The sequence below is a fragment of the Eriocheir sinensis genome, unplaced genomic scaffold (genome assembly GCF_024679095.1).
Source record: "Eriocheir sinensis breed Jianghai 21 unplaced genomic scaffold, ASM2467909v1 Scaffold206, whole genome shotgun sequence".
Classification (NCBI taxonomy): Eukaryota; Metazoa; Arthropoda; class Malacostraca; order Decapoda; family Varunidae; genus Eriocheir; species Eriocheir sinensis.
Genome location: NW_026111473.1, coordinates 186,680 through 205,790, shown reverse-complemented (window position 1 = coordinate 205,790; position 19,111 = coordinate 186,680).

Below are 19,111 nucleotides of genomic sequence, written 5' to 3'. Positions count from 1 at the left end.
TATATATTTTGAAACAAATTTACACCATTTTATATGTATTTTGCATATCTATTTCAATACAAATTTACTTTATTGTATGTGCATTTTGTATATTTATTTTAATACAAATTCAAATATTTTATATGTATTTTGGTATCTATAATTTTATAAAAAAAAATGCGTTATTTTATAGGTATTTTGCATCTCAATTTTCATACAAATTTACATTATTTTATTTATATTCTGTGTATATATTTTGATACGATTTTACATTATTCTATTTGTGTTTTGTATATATTTTTTTTATACATATTTACATTATTTAATGTGTATTTTGAATATATATTTCATACAAATTTACGTTATTTTATGTGTATTTGTTTATATATTTTCATTCAAATTTACATTATTTCATGTGTATTTTGTATATGTATTTCAATACAAATCTACCTAATTTTATGTGTATTTTGTATATTTCTTTTCATACAAATTTAAATTATTTTTGTGTATTTTTGTATATAGTTTTATACAAATTCATTTTATTTTATGTACGCATTTACATTATTTAATGTGTGTTTTGTATATATATTTTTATGCAAATTTACTTTATTTTACGTGCATTTTTGTACATATATTTTAATAAAAATTTGCGTTATTTTATATGTATTTGTATATGTTTTCTCATACAAATTTACATTATTTTATTGCTATTTTGTTTATTTAGTTTGATACGAATTACATGATTATATGTGTATTTACATAACTTAATGTGTATTTTGTTTATATATTTTTAAACAAATTTACGTTATTATATGTATTTTTATAAATATTTTGATACAAATTTACACAATAAAATGTATTTTGTATAAACATTTCAATTCAAATTTAGCTTATTTTATCTGTATTTTGTATAAATATTTTCATACGAATTTAATTACACTGTGTATTTTTGTGTATAGTTGTATACAAATTTACGTTATTTTATGTGTATTTTGTATATTTATATTTATACAAATACACATTCTTTTATTGGTATTTTGTTTATTTATTTTGATACGAATTTACATTATTTTATGTATTTAGTATACATTTTCTTATACGTATTTACTTCAGTTTATGTGTATTTTGTATATATATTTTTATAGAAATCTACGTTATTTTATGTGTATTCTTATATATATTTTGAAAGAAATTTACATTGTTTTATATGTATTTTGCATATCTATTTCATTACAAATATACCTTATTGTATGTGCATTTTATATATTTATTGCAATACAAATTTAAATATTTTATGTGTATTTTGGTATATATAATTTCATAAAAAATGCGTTATTTAATGGGTATTTTGCTTCTTTATTTTCATACAAATTTACATTGTTTTATTAATATTCTGTGTATTTATTTTGATACGATTTTACATTATTCTATTCGTGTTTTGTATATATTTTTTTATACATATTTACATTATTTAATGTGTATTTTGTATATTTTAAAACAAATTTACGTTATTTTATGCGCATTTGTTAAAATATTTTGATATAAATTTACATTATTTTATGTATTTTGTATATATATTTCAATACAGATTTAGATTATTGTATATCTATTTTCATTCGTATCAAAATAAATAAACAAAATAGCAATAAAATAATGTAAATTTGTGTTAGAAAACATAAACAAATACAAATAAAATAATGCAAATTTCTAAAAAAATATATGAACAAAAATGCACATAAAATAAAGTAAATTTGCATATAAATATATATACAAAACACACACTAAATAATGTAAATGCGTACATAAAACAGCCTAAATTTGTATAAAACTATATACAAAAATACACAAAAATAATTTAAATTTGTATGAAAAGAAATATACAAAATACACATATAATTAGGTAAATTTGTATTGAAATACATATACAAAATACACATCAAATAATGTAAATTTGAATGAAAATATATAAACAAATACACTTAAAATAACGTAAATTTGTATAAAATATATATGCAAGATACACATTAAATATTGTAAATGTGTATAAAAAAATATATACAAAAAACAAATAGAATAATGTAAAATCGTATCAAAATAAATACACAGAATATCAATAAAATAATGTAAATTTGTATGAAAATAAAGATGCAAAATTCACAAAAAATATAGCATTTTTTATAAAAATATATATACCAAAATACACATACAATATTAAAAATTTTATTGAAATAAATATACAAAATGCATATACAGTAAGGTAAATTTGTATTGAAAGAGATATTCAAAAATATATATAAAACAATGTAAATTTGTTTCAAAATATATATACGAATAAAATAAAGTAGATTTCTATGGAAATATATATACAAAATACATATGAAATTATGTAAATACGTATAAAAATATATATACAAAATATATATTAAATAATGTAAATTCGTGTCAAAATAAATAAACAAAATATCATGAAAAGAATGTGTATTTGTATGAAAATATAATATAATAGATAATAAATTTGTATAAAATATATATGCAAGATACATATTAAATAATGTAAATATGTATAAAAAAGTATATACAAAAAACAAATAGAATAATGTAAAATCGTATCAAAATAAGTACACCGAATATTAATAAAATAATGTAAATTTGAATGAAAATAAAGATGCAAAATTCCCATAATATAGCGCATTTCTTATAAAAATATATATACCAAAATACACATAAAATATTTAAATTTGTATTGAAATAAATATACAAAATGCACATACAATAAGGTAAATTTGTATTGAAAGAGATTTCCAAAAATACATATAAAAAAATGTAAATTTGTTTCAAAATATATATATGAATACAAATAAAATAACGTAGATTTCTATAAAAATATATATACAAAATACACATAAAATTAAGTAAATACGTATAAAAAAATGTATACAAAATACACACAAAATAATGTAAATTTGAATTAAAATAAATAAAGAAAATACCAATAAAAGAATGTGTACTTGGATAAATATAAATATACAAAATACATATACAAAATAAACATAAAATAAGGTAGATTTGTAATAAAATATATGTACAAAATACACATAAAATAATATAAATTGAAATGAAAATATATATACAAATACACATAAAATACCATGAATTTGTATAAAAATATATATTCAAAATAAATATTAACTAATGTAAATGCGTATAAAAATATGTATACAAAGTACATATAAAATAATGTAAATTCGTATCAATATAAATCAACAAAACACCAATAAAATAATATATATTTGAATGAAAATAAATTTACAAAATACACATAACTAAAATTTATATTAAAATATATACAAAAACACATAGAAATAATTTGAGTTTTTATGTAAATAGATATACAAAATATACATAAAACTAGGTAAATTTCTTTTGAAATGGATTTACAAAATACCCATAAAATATTGTAAATTTGTGTCAAAATATATAAGTAAATACACATAAAATAACATAAATTTAAATGAAAAATATATACAAAATACACATAGAATAATGTCAATTCGTATCAAAATGAATGAGCGGAATATCAATAAAATAATGTAAATTTGTATGAAAATAAAGATGCAAAATACCCATAAAATAAACCATATGCTTATAAAAATACTGATACAAAAATACACATCGAATAATTAAATTTGTATTAAAATTAATATACAAAATGCATATATAATAAGGTAAATTTGTATTGAAAAAAAATGCAACATACACGTTTACTCATACAAATTTATATTATTTTATTAGTATTTTGTTTATTTATTTTGATACGAATTACATGATTATATGTGTATTTTGTACATATTTTTTTATACGTATTTACATTATTTAATGTGTATTTTGTTTATATATTTTCATACAAATTTGTATTTGTATAAATATTATGATACAAAATTACTTTATTTCATGTATTTTATATATATATTTCAATTCAAATTTAGCTTATTTTGTGTGTATTTTGTATATCTATTTTCATACAAATTTAATTACTTCTCTGTATTTTTGTATATAGTTTTATACAAATTTACGTTATTTTATGTGTATTTTGTATATTTATATTTATACAAATACACATTCTTTTATTGGTATTTTGTTTATTTATTTTGATATGAATTTACATTATTTTATATGTATTTTGTATACATTTTTTTATACGTATTTACTTCATTATATGTGTATTTTGAATATATATTTTTATAGAAATCTACTTTATTTTATGTGTTTTCGTATATATATTTTGAAAAAAATTTACATTGTTTTATATGTATTTTGCATATATATTTCAATACAAATTTACCTTATTTGATGTGTTTTATGTATATTTATTTTAATAAAAATTTAATTTTTTTATGTGTATTTTGGAATATATATTTTAATAAATAAAAAAAAATGCGTTATTTTATGGGTATTTTGCTTCTTTATTTTCATACAAATTTACATTATTTTATTAATATTCTGCGTATTTATTTTCATACGATTTTACATTATTCTATTTGTTTTTTAACATATTTTTTTATACAAAATTACGTTATTTTAAGTGTATTTGTTTATGTATTTTCATTCAAATATACATTATTTTATGTGTATTTTGAATATGTATTTCAATACAAATTTACCTACTTTTATGTGTATTTTGTATATTTATTTTCATACAAATTTGAAATATTTTTTTGTATTTTTGTATATAGTTTGATACAAATTTAGGTTATTATATGTGTATTTTGTATATCTATCTTCTTTTATTATCACAAGAAAATAACGTAAATTTTTATGAAAATTTATATACAAAATACACATAAAATAATTTAAATATGTAGAAAAATATTTATACAAAATACACATAAAATTATGTATATTCGTATAAAAAAAATCCAGTAAAAGAATGTATATTTGTAGGAAAATATATCTACAAAATACAAATAAAATAAATAAAATTTGTATAAAAATATATACAAAAATACACAAAAATACTTTAAAATTGTTTGAAAATATATATGCAAAATACACATAAAATTAGACAAATTTGTATTGAAATACATATACAAAATACACATAAAATAATGTAAATTTGTATAAAAATATATATAGAAATACTCATAAAATAATGTAAATTTGGATAAAATATATATACAAAATGAACATTAAATAATGTAAATATGTATAAAAAAATATATACAAAATACATATCGAATAATGTTAAATCGTATCAAAATAAATAAACAGAATATCAATAAAATAAAATAAATTTGTATGAAAATATAGACTTAAAATACCCATTTAATAACGCATATTTGCATAAAAATATATATACAAAAATACACATAAAATAATTTAATTTGTATTAAAATAAATATTCAAAATGCACATACAATAAAGTAAATTTGTATTGAAATAGATATGCAAAATACACATAAATAAAGTAAATTTGTATCAAATTATATATACGAATACTCATAAAATAGAGTAACTTTCTATGAAAATATACATAGAATAATGTTAAATCGTATAAAAATAAATAAACAGAATATCAATAAAATAATGTAAATTTGTATGAAAATAAAGATGCAAAATATCCATATAATAACGAATATTTGCATAAAAGTATATATACAAAAATACATATAAAATAATTAAATTTGAATTAAAATAAATATAAAAAATGCACGTACAATAAAGTAATTTGTATTGAAATTGATATGCAAAATACACATGAAAGGATGTAAATACGTATAAAAATATATATACAAAATACACATTAAATAATGTAAATTCGTGTCAAAATGAATAAACAAAATATCATGAAAAGAATGTATATTTGTATGAAAATAGATATACAAAATACAAATAAAATAACCTAAATTTGAATAAAACTATATACAAAAATACACAAAAATAATTTAAACTTGTATGAAAATAAATATACAAAAAACACATTAAATTAGGTAATTTTGTTTTTAAATACATATACAAAATACTCATAAAATAATATAAATTTGAATGAAAATATATAAACATATACACTTAAAATAACGTAAATTTGTATCAAATATATATACAAATACACATTAAATAATGCAAATATGTATAAAAAAAATAGATACAAAACACAAATAGAATAATGTAAAATCGTATCAAAATAAATACACAAAATATTAATAAAATAATGTAAATTTGTATGAAAATTAAGATGCAAAATACCCATAAAATAACGCATTTTTTATAAAAAATATATATACGAAAACACATAAAATATTTGATTTTGTATTAAAATAAGTATACAAAATGCACATACAATAAGGAAAATTTGTATTGAAATAGATACGCAAAATACATATAAAACAATGTAAATTTGTTTCAAAATATACAAAGGAATACACATAAAATAACGTAGATTTCTATAAAAATATATATACAAAATACACATATAATTAAGTAAATACGTATAAAAAAATGTATACAAAATACACATAAAATAATGTAAACTCGTATCAAAATAAATAAACAAAATACTAATAAAAGAATGGTTGTTTGTATAAATATAAATATACAAAATACACATAAAATAACGTAAATTTATATAAAACTATATACAAAAATACATGGAAGTAATTAAATTTGTATTAAAATAGATATACAAAATACACATAAAATAAGCTAAATTTGAATTGAAATATATATACAAAATACATAAAATAATGTAAATTTGTATAAAAATACTCATAAAAATACACATATAATAACGTAAATTTGTATAAAAATATATAAACAAAATACACATTAAATAATGTAAATACATATTAAAAAATATGTTCAAAATACACAAATAATCATGTAATTCGTATCAAAATAAATAGACAAAATACCAATAAAATAATATAAATTTGTATGAGAAAACATATACAAAATACACATAAATAACGGAAATTTCAATAAAAATATATATAATATAATATATTTTTATACATATTTAAAATATTTAATGTATATTTTGTATATATATTTTATCCAAATTTACGTTATTTTATGTGTATTTGTCTATATATTTTCATACAAATTTACATTATTTTATGTGAGCTTTGTATATATATTTCAATACAAATTTGCCTAACTTTATGTGTATTTTGCATATCTATTTTCAAACAAATTTAAATTATTTTTGTGTATTTTTGTATATATTTTTATACAAATTTTGGTTATTTTATTTGTATTTTGTATATATATTTTCCTACATATATACATTCTTTTATTGGAATTTTGTGTATTTATTTTTTTACGAATTTACATTATTTTATGTGTATTTTGTATATATATTTTTCTACGTATTTAAATTATTTTATGTGTATTTTATATATACATTTTCATAAAAATTTACGTTATTTTCTTGTGTGTATTCATATATATTTTGATACAAATTTTAAACAAATTCATGTTATTTTATGTGTATTTGTATATATATTTTCATACAAATTTATATTATTTTATGTGTATTTTTACATGTATTTCATTAAAAAAATTCCTTATTTTATGTTTATTTTGTATATTTATATTATTCAATTTTAAATTATTTTATGTGTATATTTGTATTTGTATTTAGGTTATTTTTTGTGTATTTTCTATATATATTTTCATCCAAAATTACATTATCTTATTGGTATTTTCTTAATTATAGATATAGATATATAGATTATTTCATAGGTATTTTGTATGCATATTTTTATTCTCATTTACATTATCTAATGTGTGTTTTATATATATTTTTTTATGCAAATTAATTTTATTTGCATTTTTGTACATATATTTTTATAGAAATTTGCGTTATTTTATGTGTATTTTGTATATGTTTTCTCATACAAATTTACTTTATTTTATTGTTTTTTTGTTTATTTATTTTGATACGAATTACATGATTATATATGTATTTTGTACATATTTTTTATACATATTTACATTATTTAAGGTGTATTTTGTTTATATATTTTTATACAAATTTACGTTATTATATGTGTATTTGTAAAAATATTTTGATACAAATTTACTTTATTTTATGTATTTTGTATATATATTTCAATTCAAATTAAGCTTACTTTGTGTGTATTTTGTATATCTATTTTCATACAAATTTAATTACTTCTGTGTATTTTTGTAAATAGTTTTAAATAAATTTACGTTATTTTATGTGCATTTTGTATATTTATATTTTTACAAATACACATTCTTTTATTGGTATTGTGTTTATTTATATTTATACGAATTTACATTATTTTATGTGTATTTTGTATACATTTCTTTTTACGTATTTACTTAATTTTATGTATATTTTGTATATGTATTTTCATAGAAATCTACGTTAATTTATGTGTATTCGTATATATATTTTGAAACAAATTTACATTATTTTATACGTATTTTGCATATCTATTTCAATACAAATTAACCTTGTTTTATGTGCATTTTGTATATTTATTTTAATACAAATATTTTATGTGTATTTTGGTATCTATAATTTAAAAAAAAAAGCGTTATTTTATAGGTATTTTGCATCTTAATTTTCATACAATTTTACATTATTTTATTAATATTCTGTGTACATATTTTGATACGATTTTACATTATTCTATTTGTGTTTTGTATATATTTTTTTATACATATTTACATTATTTAATGTGTATTTTGTATATATATTTCATACAAATTTACGTTATTTTATGTATATTTGTTTATATATTTTCATAAAAAATTTACATTATTTTAACAGTATTTTGTATATGTATTTCAATAAAAATTTACCTAATTTTATGTTTATTTTGTATTTTTATTTTCATACAAATTTAAATTATTTTTGTGTATTTTTTTATAGTTTTATAAAAATTTAGGTTATTTTATGTGTATTTTGTATAACTATTTTCGTACAAATACACATTCTTATATTGATATTTTGTTTATTTATTTTGACGCGAATTTACATTATTTAATGTGTATTTTGTATATATATTTTATACGTATTTACATCATTTCATGTGTATTTTGTATATATATTTCTATAGAAATCTTCGTTATTTTATGTGTATTCGTATATATATTTTGAAATAAATTTACACCGTTTTATGTGTATTTTGCATATTTTTTCAATACAAATTTTCCTTATTGTATGTGCATTTTGTATGTTAATTTTAATACAAATTTAATTTTTCTGTGTATTTTTGTATATGTATTTTTATAAAAATATGCTTTATTTTATAAGTATTTTGAATCTATATTTTCATACAAATTTACATTATTTTATTGATATTCTGTGTATTTATTTTAATTCGATTTTACATTATTCTATATGTATTTTGTATATATATTTTATACAAATGTACGTTACTTTATGTGTATTTGTTTTCATTTCATACAAATTTACATTATTTTATGTGTACTTTGTACATGTATTTAAATACAAATTTAACTAATTATATATGTATTTTGTATATCTATTTTTATATAAATTAAAATTATTTTTGTGTATTTTTGTATATCTTTTTATGTAAATTTTCGTTTTTTTATTAGTATTTTGTGTATTTATTTTCCTACAAATATACGTTCTTTTATCGGAATATTGTTTATTTATATTGTTACGAATTTACATTATTTGAGGTATATTTGGTATATATATTATTATATTTATTTACATCATTTTGTATGTATTTTGTATGTATATTTTCATAGAAATCTACTCTATTTTATGAGTATTCGTATATAATTTTTGATACAAATTTACATTATTGATGTGTATTTTGCATATCTATTTCAATACAAATTTACTTTATTGTATGTGCATTTTATATATTTATTTTAATACAAATTTAATTATTTTATATGTATTTTTGCATATATATTTTTATACAAATATGCGTTATTATATGGGTATTTTGCATCTTTATTCTCATACAAATTTACATTATTTGATTGATATTCTGTTTATTTATTTTGATACGATTTTACATTATTCTATGTGTATTTTGTATATATATTATTATACATATTTAAATTATTTAATGTATATTTTGTATATTTATTTTATGCAAATTTACGTTATTTTCAGTGTATTTTTTTATATTTTCATACAAATTTACATTATTTTATGTGTGTTTTGTATATGTGTTTCAATACAAATTTGCCTAATTTTATGTGTATTTTGCATATCTATTTTCAAACACATTTAGATTATTTTTGTGTATTTTTCTATATATTTTTATACAATTTTTAGTTATTTTATTTGTATTTTGTATATATATTTTCCTACAAACATACATTCTTTTATTGGAATTTTGTTTATTTATTTTGATACGAATTTACATTATTTTATGTGTATTTTATATATATATTTTTCTACGTATTTACATTATTTTATGTGTATTTTGTATATCTATTTTCATAAAAATTTATTTTATTTTATTGTGTGTATTCGTTTATAATTTGATACAAATTTATTCAAATTCATGTTATTTTATGTGTATTTGTATATATATTTTCATGCAAATTTACGATATTTTATGTGCATTTTTACATATATTTCATTACAAATTTACTTTATTTTATGTTTATTTTTATATTTATTTCATTCAATTTTATATTTTTTTATATGTATATTTGTATTTGTATTTAGGTTATTTTATGTGTATTTCTATATATATTTTCATCCAAAATTACATTATTTTATTGGTATTTTGTTAGTTTAATTCGATACGAATTTAGATTATTTCATAGGTATTTTGTATACATATTTTTATAAGTATTTACATTGTTTAATAGGTGTTTTGTATATTTATTTTTATGCAAATTTACTTTATTTTATGTGCATTTTTGTACATATATTGTTATTGAAATTTGAGTTATTTTTTGTGTATTTTGTATATGTTTTCTCATACAAATTTACATTATTTTATTGCTATTTTGGTTATCTATTTTGATACGAATTTTTTGATTATTTGTATATTTTGTACATATCTTTTTTAACGTATTTGCATTATTTAATGTGTATTTTGTTTATATATTTCTAGACAAATCTGTATAAATATTTTGATACAAATTTACATTATTTTATATATGCTGCATATATATTTCAATTCAAATTTAGCTTATTTTATGTGTATTTTGAATATCTATTTTCATACAAATTTAATTACTTGTGTGGATTTTTGTATATAGTTTTATATAAATATACGTTATTTTATGTTTATTTTGTATATTTATATTTATACAAATACACATTCTTTTATTAGTATTTTGTTTATTTATTTTGATACGAATTTACATTATTTTATATGTATTTTGTATATATTTTTTTATACGTGTTTACTTCATTTTATGTGTATTTCGTATATATATTTTTATAGAAATCTAAGTTTTTTTATGCGTATTCGTATATATATTTTGAAACAAATTTATATTGTTTTATATGTATTTTGCATATCTCTTTCAATACAAATTTATCATATTGTATGTGCATTTTGTATATTTATTTTAATACAAATTCAAATATTTTTTGAGTGTTTGGTATATATTTTTATAAAAAAATGCGTTATTTTATGGGTATTTTGCATCTTAATTTTCACAAACTTACATTATTTTATTAATATTCTGTGTATTTATTTTGATACGATTTTACATTATTCTATTTGTGTTTTGTATATATTTTTTTATACATATTTACATTATTTAATGTGTATTTTGTATATATATTTTATACAAATTTACGTTATTTTAAGTGTATTTGTTTATATATTTTCATTGAAATTTACATTATTTTATGTGTATTTTGTATATGTATTTCAATACAAATTTACCTAATTTTATGTGCATTTTGTATATTTCTTTTCATACAAATTTAAATTATTTTAGTGTATTTTTGTTTATAGTTTTATTCAAATTTAGGTTATTTTATGTATGCATTTACATTATTTAATGTGTGTTTTGTATATATATTTTTATGCAAATTTACTTGATTTTATGCGCATTTTTGTACATATATTTTTATAGAAATTTGTGTTATTTTATATGTATTTGTATATGTTTTCTCATACAAATTTAAATTATTTTATTGCTATTTTGTTTATTTATTTTGATACGAGTTACATGATTATATGTGTATTTTGTACATATTTTTTATACGTATTTACATTACTTAATGTGTATTTTGTTTATATATTTTTAAACAAATTTACGTTATTATGTGTATTTGTATAAATATTTTGATACAAATTTGCATTATTTTATGTATTTTGTATATACGCTTCAATTCAAATTTTGGTTATTTTATCTGTATTTTGTATATGTATTTTCATACGAATTTCATTATTTCTGTGTATTTTTTTATATAGTTTTATACAAATTTACGTTATTTTATGTGTATTTTGTATATTTATATTTATACAAGTACACATTCTTTTATTGGTATTTTGTTTATTTATTTTGATACGAATTTACATTATTTTATGTGTATTTTTTATGCATTTTCTTATACGTATTTACTTCATTTTATGTGTATTTTGTATACATATTTTTATAGAAATCTACGTTATTTTATGTGAATTTGATACGAATTTACCTTATTTTAGGTGTATTTTGTATATATATTTTTATACCTATTTACATCATTTTATGTGTATTTTTTATATATATTTTCATAGAAATTTACGCTATTTTATGTTTTCGTATATATATTTTAATACAAATTTACATTATTTGATGAGTATTTTGCTTATCTACCTCAATACAAATTTACCTTATTGTATGTGCATTTTGTATATTTATTTTAATGCAAATTTAATTATTTTATATGTATTTTTGTATATATATTTTTATACAAATATGCGTTATTTCATGGGTATTTTGCATATTTATTTTCATAGAAATTATTTTATTGATATTCTTATCATTTATTTTGATACGATTTTACATTATTCTATGTGTATTTCGTATATATATTTTTTATACATTTTTCCTTAATTTAATGTGTATTTTGTATATATATTTTATACAAATTTACGATACGTTACGTTACGTTACGTTACGTGTATTTCTTGATATATGTTGATATAAATTTACAATATCTTATGGGTATTTTGTATATATATTTCAAAAGAAATTTACCTAGTTTTATGTGTATTTTGTATATCTATTTTCATACAAATTCAAATTATTTCTATGTATTTTTTATATATTTTAATACAAATTTTACTTACGTGTATTTTGTAAATTTATATTAATTCAAATATATATTATTTTATTGGTATTTTGTTGATTTATTTTTATAAGAATTTACATTATTTTATATGTATTTTGTTTATATATTTTATACATTATTTACCGTTTATTTTGAATATATATATTTTTATACTAATTCATGTTATTTTATGTGTATTTGTATATATATTTTCATACAAATTTATATTATTTAATGTTATTTTGTACATATATTTCATTACAGATTTACCTTATTTTATGTTTATTTTAATATTTATTTCATTCAATTTTAAATTATTTTATGTGTATATTTGTATTTGTATTTAGGTTATTTTATGTGCATTTTCTATATATATTTTCATCCAAAATTACATTATTTTTATTTTATTATTTTGTTAATTTAATTCGAAACGAATTTAGATTATTTCTTTGGTATTTTGTATTCATATTTTTATACGCATGTACATTATTTAATGTGTGTTTTGTATATATTTTTATGCAAATTTACTTTATTTTATGTGCATTTTTGGACATATATTTTTATAAAAATTTGCGTTATGTTATATGTATTTTGTATATGTTTTCTCATTCAAATGTACATTATTTTTATGGTATTTTGTTTATTTATTTTGATACGAATTACTTTATTATATGTGTATTTTGTACAAATTTTTTATACGTATTTACATTATTTAATGAGTATTTTGTTTATATATTTTTATACAAATCCACTTTATTAAATGTGTATTTTTATAAATATTTTGATACAAATTTACATTATCTTATGTACTTTGTATATATATTTCAATTCAAATTTAGCTTATTTTATGTGAATTTTTTATATCCATTTTCATACAAATTTAATTACTTCTGTGTATTTTTGTGAATAGTTTTATACAAATTTACGTTATTTAATGTGTATTTTGTATATTTATATTTATATAAATACAGATTCTTGTATTGGTATTTTGTTTATTTATTTTGATACGAATTTACATTATTTTATGTGTATTTTGTATACATTTTTTAATACGTATTTACTTAATTTTATGTTTATTTTGTATTTATATTTTTTAGAGAAATCTACCTTATTTTATGTGTATTCGTATATATATTTTGAAAGAAATTTACATTGTTTATATGTATTTTGCATATCTATTTAAATACAGATTTACCTTATTGTATGTACATTTTGTACATTTATTTTAATACAAATTCAATTATTTTATGTGTATTTTGGTATATATATTTTTTATAAAAAAATGCGTTATTTCATGGGTATTTTGCATTTTAATTTTCATACAAATTTACATTATTTTATGAACATTCTGTATATTTATTTTGATACGATTTTACATTATTCTATTTGTGTTTTGTATATATTTTTTTATGTATATTTACATTATTAATGTGTATTTTGTATATATATTTTATACAAATTTACATTATTTTAAGTGTATTTGTTTATATATTTTCATTCAAATTTACATTATTTTAAGTGTATTTTGTATATGTATTTAAATACAAATTTACCTAATTTTATGTGTGTTTTGTATATTTATTTTCAAACAAATTTAAATTATTTTTATGTATTATTGTATATAATTTTATACATATGTAGGTTATTTCATGTGTATTTTGTATATCTATTTTCATACAAATACACATTCTTTTATTGATATTTTGTTTATTTATTTTGACGGGAATTTACATTATTTAAAGTGTAGTTTGTATATATATTTTTATACGTATTTACATCATTTCATGTGTATTTTGTATATATATTTCTATAGAAATCTACGTTATTTTATGTGTGTTCTTATATATATTTTGAAACAAATTTACACTGTTTTATGTGTTTTTTGCATATTTTTTCAATACAAATTTCCCTTATTGTATGTGCATTTTAAATATTAATTTTAATCCAAATTTAATTATTGTATGTGTATTTTTGAATATGTATTTATATTAAAATATGCTTTATTTTATGGGTATTTTGCATCTTTATTTTCATACAAATTTACATTATTTTATTGATATTCTGTGTATTTATTTTGATTCGATTTAACATTATTCTATGTGTATTCTGTATTTTGTATACATTTCTTTATACGTATTTACTTCATTTTATGTGTATTTGGTATATATATTTTCATAGAAATCTACGTTATTTTATGTGTATTCGTATATATGTTTTGAAAGGAATTTACATTGTTTTATATGTATTTTGCATATCTATTTCAGTACAAATTTAAATTATTGTATGTGTATTTCGTATATTTATTTTAATACAAATTAAATTTTTCTATGTGTATTTTGGTATATCTATTTTTTTTAAATGCGTTATTTTATTGGTATTTTTTTCTTTATTTTCATACAAATTTACATTATTTTATTAATAATATGTGTATTTATTTTGATACGATTTTACATTATTCTTTTTGTGTTTTGTATATATTTTCTTATACATATTTACATTATTTAATTTGTAATTTATATATATATATATATATATATATATATATATATATATATATATATATATATATATATTATACAAATTTACGTTATTTTAATTTTATTTGTTTATGTATTTTCATTCAAATTTAAATTATTATATATCTATTTTTGTATTCGCATTTCAACACAAATTTACCTAATTTTATGTGTATTTTGAAAATTTATTTTCATTAAAGTTTAAATTATTTTCGTGTATTTTTGTATATATTTTTATATAAATTTAGGTTATTTTATGTGTATTTTGCATATCTATTTTCATACAAATACACATTCTTTTATCGATATTTTGTTTATGTATTTTGACACGAATTTACATTATTTAATGTATATTTTGTATATATATTTTATACGTATTTACATAATTTCATGTATATTTTGTATATATATTTCTATAGAAATCTACGTTATTTTATGTATGTTCGTATATATATTTTGAAACAAATTTACACTGTTTTATGTGTATTTTGCATATTTTTTTAATACAAATTTACCTTATTGTATGTGCATTTTGTATATTAATTTTAATACAAATTTAATTATTCTATGTGTATTTTTGTATATGTATTTTTATAAAAATATACTTTATTTTATAGGTATTTTCCATTTTTATTTTCATACAAATTTACATTATTTTATTGATACTCTGTGTATTTATTTTGATACGATTTTACATTATTCTATGTGTATTTTGTATATATATTTTATACAAATGTATGTTATTTTATGTGTATTTGTTTTCATTTCATAGAAATTTAAATTATTTTATGTGTATTTGTTTTCATTTCATAGAAATTTAAATTATTTTATGTGTATTTTGTACATGTATTTAAATACAAATTTAACTAATTATATGTGTATTTTGTATATCTATTTTCAAACAAATTGAAATTATTTTTGTGTTTTTTTTGTATATATTTTTATACAAATTCTCGCTATTTTATGTTTATTTTGTATATTTATTTTCCTAAAAATATATTTTCTTTTATCGGAATTTTGTTTATTTATTTTGATACGAGTTTCCATTATTTTAGGGGTATTGGTATATATATTTTTTATATTTATTTACATTATTTTATATGTCTTTTGTATACATATTTTCATAGAAATTTACTCTATTTTATGTTTATTCGTATACATCTTTTGATACAAATTTACATTATTTATGTGTATTTTGCATATCTATTTTAATACAAATTTACTTTATGGTATGTGCATTTTGTATATTTATTTTAATACAAATTAAATTATTTTATGCGTACTTTTTTAAATATATTTTTTATGCAAATATGCGTTATTATATGGGTATTTTGATACTTTTTTTTCAAAAAGATTTACATTATTTTATTGATATTCTGTTTATTTATTTTGATACGATTTAACATTATTCTATGTGTATTTTGTATATATATTTTTTATACATATTTACATTATTTAATGTTTATTTTGTATATATATTTTATCCAAATTTACGTTGTTTTATGTGTATTTGTATATATTTTCATACACATTTACATTATTTTATGTGTATTTTGTATGTGTATTTTAATACAAATTTGCCTAATTTTATGTGTATTTTGCATATCTATTTTCAAACTAATTTAAACTATTTTTGTGTATTTTTGTAAATATTTTTATACAAATTTTAGATATTTTATTTGTATTTTGTATATATATTTTCCTACAAATATACATTCTTTTATTGGAATTTTTTCTATTTATTTTGATACGTGTTTACATTATTTTATGTGTATTTTGTATATATTCTTTTCTACGTATTTAAATTATTATATGTGTATTTTGTTTATACAGTTATTTTCTTGTGTGTATTCGTATATATTTTGAGACAAATTTTATACAAATTCCTGTTATGTTATGTGTATTTGTATAAATATTTTCATACAAATTTAGATGTGTATTTTGTATACATTTTTTTATATATATATATATATATATATATATATATATATATATATATATATATATATATATATATGTATATATATATATATATATATATATATACATATATATATATATATATATATATATATATATATATATATATATATATATATATATAAATATATATATATATATATATATATATATATAAATTTATATATATATATATATATATATATATACATTTATATATATAGATATATATATATATATATATATATATATATATATATATTTATATATATATATATATATATATATATAAATATATATATATATATATATATATATATATATATATATATATATATATATATATATACATATATATATATATATATATATATATATATATATATATATATATATATTTTTTTTTTTTTTCTCTCCTTTTTTTTCTAAAAAATGCCTTATATTATGGGTGTTTTGCATCTTTATTTTCATACAATTTTACATTATTTTATTAATATTCTGTGTATTTATTTTTATACGATTTTACCCTTTCTATTTGTGTTTTGTATATATTTTTTTCATTCATATTTGCATTATATGTATGTATTTTTTATATATACTTTTATAGAAAATTACGTTTTTTATGTGTATTCGTATATATATTTTGAAATAGATTTACCTTGTTTTATGTGTGTTTTCCTGTTTTGTATATCTATTTCAATACAAATTTACCATATTGTTTGTTCATTTTGTATGTGTATTTTGTATATGTATTCTCATACAAATTTACATTATTTTATTGGTATTTTGTTTATTTATTTTGATACGAATTACATGATTATATATGTATTTTGTACATATTTTTTTATACGTATTTACATTATTTAATGTGTATTTTGTTAATGTGTTTTTATACAAATTTACGTTATTATATGTTTATTTGTATAAATATTTTGATACAAATTTACATTATTTGATATATTGTGTGTGTATATATATATATATATATATATATATATATATATATATATATATATATATATATATATATATATATATATATATATATATATATATATATATATATATATATATATATATATATATATATACATACATATATATATTCTACTTGTGTTTTGTATATATTTTTTTCATACATATTTGCATTATTTAATGTGTATTTTATATATATATTTTATACATATTTACGTAATTTAAAGTGTATTTTTTTATATATTTTTATTCAGATTTTCATTAATTTATGTGTATTTTGTATATGAATTTTAATACAAATTTACCTAATTTTATGTGTATTTTGTATGTTTATTTTCATACAAATTTAAACTATTTTTGTGTATTTTTGTATGTATTTTATATATATATTTTTATAGAAATTTACCTTTTTTTATGTGTATTCTTATAT